This window comes from Myotis davidii, unplaced genomic scaffold (genome assembly GCF_000327345.1).
Source record: "Myotis davidii unplaced genomic scaffold, ASM32734v1 scaffold370, whole genome shotgun sequence".
NCBI classification, from domain to species: Eukaryota; Metazoa; Chordata; class Mammalia; order Chiroptera; family Vespertilionidae; genus Myotis; species Myotis davidii.
Window position 1 is genome coordinate 9,036,297 of NW_006288615.1, and position 4,033 is coordinate 9,040,329.

The window sequence follows — 4,033 nt, forward strand, 5'->3', positions numbered from 1 at the left end:
ATTTCCCTCCAATAAGATTACTTCTGCAATTGTGTGTTTTAATTCCTCCCCTGTTGCCAATGCATCTTTGCCTCTTCAAAAAGTGAAGCATAAATCTTTTAAAAATTTGTATAGATTTGCTTATTGTGAGGTAGAATATTCTTTTATAGATTTATTTTGTAGGTTTATTTTTATACTAGAGGCCTGGTGCACAAAAATTTGTGCATTCAGGGGGGAGGAGGGTCCCTCAGCCCGGCCTGTGCCCTCTCGCAGTCTGGGACCCCTTGGGAGATAACGACCTGCTGGCTTAGGCCTGCTCCCAGGTGGCAGAGGACAGGCCCAATCCCTAGGTGCAGCCCCTGGTCGAGCTCAGAGCAGGGCCGATTGGGGAGTTGGGGCGCCGCCCCCTGTCATGCACAGAGCAGGGAGATTGGGAGGTTGTGATGCCACTCTCAGTCATGCTCAGGGTAGGGCCGATGGGGGGGTTAGGGCACCGTCCCCTGTCACACTCAAGGCAGGGTCGATGGGGAGGTTGCAGTGCCACCCCCTGTCACGCACAGAGCAGGGCCACTCGGGGTTGGGGCACTGCCCCCTGTCACTCACAGAGCAGAGCCAATCAGGGGGTTGGGGCACCGCCCTCTATCACCTACAGAGCAGGGCCGATCAGGGGGTTGGGGCACCTTCCCCTGTCACAAACAGCAGGGTGGGTAGGGAGGTTGTGGCCCCGCCCCCTGTCACACACAGAGCCGCAGGGCAATGAGGGGGTTTGGGCGCTGCCCCCTGTCACGCTGACCCCGGTGCTGGGAGGCCTCATGGCTCCGCTGCTCCCGGTCCCGGGAGGCATATTACCCTTTTACTATATAGGGAGAGGCCTGGTGCATGGGTGGGGCTGGCTGGTTTGCCCTGAAGGGTGTCCTGGATCAGGGGGGGGGTCCCCACTGGGGTGCCTGGCCAGCCTGGGTGAGGGGATAATGGCTCTTTGCAGCTAGTCACACATCCTTCAGGGTGGGGGTCCCTACTGGGGTGCCTGGCCAGTCTGGGTGAGGGGCTGAAGGCTGTTTTCAGGCTGGGGGTGACTGAAGCTCCCAACTGCTCCTTTTCTTCTTTTTATTCTGGGCCAGCTTTAGCTTTGAGGCTTGGCGCTAGCTCTTAGGCCTCTGCGGCTGAAAGTAGGTTTCTGGCCTTTGCATACAATGTTGCGAATCTGCTGGCTGAAGTCCCGGTGGTATTTGTTAAAATGTTTCAAACTGCAGGCTCAGAGGCCTGGAGCGGCAGGCAGGCGGGGAACGTTGGAGTCCTCCGTCACTGAGGCAAGCAAGCCTCATGTTAGTTTCAAGCTGCCTGGCTGCCGCTGCCATCTTGGCTGACAGTTAATTTGCATATCTCGCTGATTAGCCAATGAAAAGGGTAGCGGTCGTACACCAATTACCATGTTTCTCTTTTATTAGTGTAGATATATGTAAATGATTACATAAACATATTTTGTAGGTTTTTTTGGTTTTTATTTCTTTAATGAAATTAATCATTTCATTTTTTTTATTTTTAATTGGAGTGTTTTAAAGATTTTCTTTTAAAATACCGAACACTTATTTCATGTTTAAAATAATTTAGTACATTTAGTTAGGACTGAAATCAACCCCATGTAATCTTCTTGAGTATAGTGATAATGACTTTTAAAATATACTAATATAACTGTTACAAGTACTTTGATAATTGAATTTTAGTGGACTTTTAGAGAGATAGAACATTTATTTCCAAATATTAAGTTAAGAACAGCATTGATATGAAAAGGATATATACCTGTTAAAGAATGAAAGATGTTCAATTTAAATATATGTACTTCAGAGTAGATTGAAATTACACCAAAATTCTAATTCCTTTATTTGAAATTTATACTATTACATAGGTATCTTATAAATGATAAAGCTAATTCAGAAAGATACTGTTGTGTAGTTAGATACTATATGTAAGAGGCTATATCAATTTTAGCCTCATTTCTCAGAGATATTTTGAAAACTTTATGTTCTCTAATAAAACAACTAAGGCAAAAAGTTGTAAGATTTTCCTTGCCTTTCGTATTAATAACCTGGTATACACATAATTTTTAAAAAAGAAAAAGACCCCCCCAAAATCAATTTTTCCTCCTAACGTGGTATAATTAATACTGAACTTCGTCTTTCAATTAAATTCTAAAATTTGTAAAAGCCCTTTATATATATATTTTTTTTCTTTTTAAAATATATTTTATTGACTTTTTTACAGAGAAGAAGGGAGAGGGATAGAGAGTTAGAAACATCAGTGAGAGAGGAACATCGATCAGCTGCCTCCTGCACACCCACTACTGGGGATATGCCCGCAACCAAGGTACATGCCCTTGACCGGAATCAAACCTGGGACCCTTGAGTCTGCAGGCTGACGCTCTGTCCGCTGACCCAAACCGGTTAGGACAAGCCCTTTATATTTTAATGTTAATCTAACATTAAGTTATTATCATTCATTCCACCCTAAACTTCATTTTATAGAAAGTTTTCCCATTTTACAAAATGCTATGGAATCTAGGTAAAGTGGTGTTTTTGTTATTAAACATACAGAGGAAATAGAAATCTATAATCATATTATTTTAAATATAATTAAGATAGTTCCCTGAGAAGAAATTGCTGCCCTGTCATTAATTTATTTTATCTTTATTTACTGTAATCCTTACCTTTATAGACTGAGCTATTGCAGGATCTCTGGTCACAGAGTACTGAATCAATCAATTTGGAACACATGTCTGTACTGTTAGGAATAAAAAGATGTGTAAAATCTTACCCTGCCTTCCAGGAGCTGAGAGTGAAATTTGTACTGTTTAAATTATATTTTAATCAGCTGATTATTTTGTTGAGATAATGTTGCAATTTCTAACCCAAAAAGGATGGAAAATTTTCCAAAGTTCATTGCCATAGGCCTGGGGCTCTGGTATTTATTCAGGAAAAAAGACTGCTGGGACCTTATAGGCAAGAGAAGGTTGAGTCCAGAAAAAAATCAGAGCCTGCCTTTATGGATTATACTTGGCATAGTGCTGTGGCCATAGTTGTGAGAATCTGATGCAATTGAACCAGTATCAGCTGGATGAGATACATTTAGTTTAAGCTAGCAGTACCCCTACCTCATATTTGTATTTCCCCAGCAAGTAAAACTGCCTCAGAATTCAAAGGAGAGAGCTTTCTTTCTTTTCCTTTAGGCTAAGTATAGTAGAGTTTGCATTGTAATGATGGTAGACAGTAGGGGTGTAAACTTCTGATAATGAGGGGAAGACATAGGGTGGTGAGCTGGGGAGTGGGGGAGGGAGTCGTTTGGGACATTAGAAAGTCATCGGGGAACGCCTCTGTAGAAACATTGGGCTGATACATGGAGGATGAGAAGGAACCAGAAATGGGGCAGAGTGAACACTGAACATAAAGGCCCAGAGGCAAGAACAAACTTGGCATGTATGAGAAGTAGAAGTTTACCACTTAGAGTTTCAGTCGCAAAGCTAGCTCTTTTTTTTTTTTCTGGTCTGCCTGTCTTCCTTTATTCTTTACTTATAAATTCAAAGTTCACAAATCCAGTCTAAGGTAGGGAGGTTGGTTATAAAGGAGGAAACGAACTGAATTTACTGATATGCTGTGGCATTAATCTGAGAATGGGTAAAGTCTATTTACATCATCAGGCCTAAACCAAGGCCAAGTCCTATCAGGTAGTGAACTGTAATCTAGTTAATTTGCATATAAACATGCCCACCCTTCTATTATAATGGCTTACCAGTTGGAAGATTTTAGCTGAGTCATTCGTAGAGACTTTTGTGAATGAATAATCCTTAAAATAGTGTAACTTCTTACATCTGTCCTTCATCTCTTTTTAGCCTTTTGAGCATGTACCATGGTTTCATTTGATGGCCTTGGCCTGAATTTCCAAATAGACAATATGTCCTCAAAATTCTAAAGATTGCCATGACATTTGTCCTTGGGGAAAGAACTTGTTGGAAATTTTTAATCTTTAATCTTTAGCAAAAAAAATTGTTATTTGGTCCTTG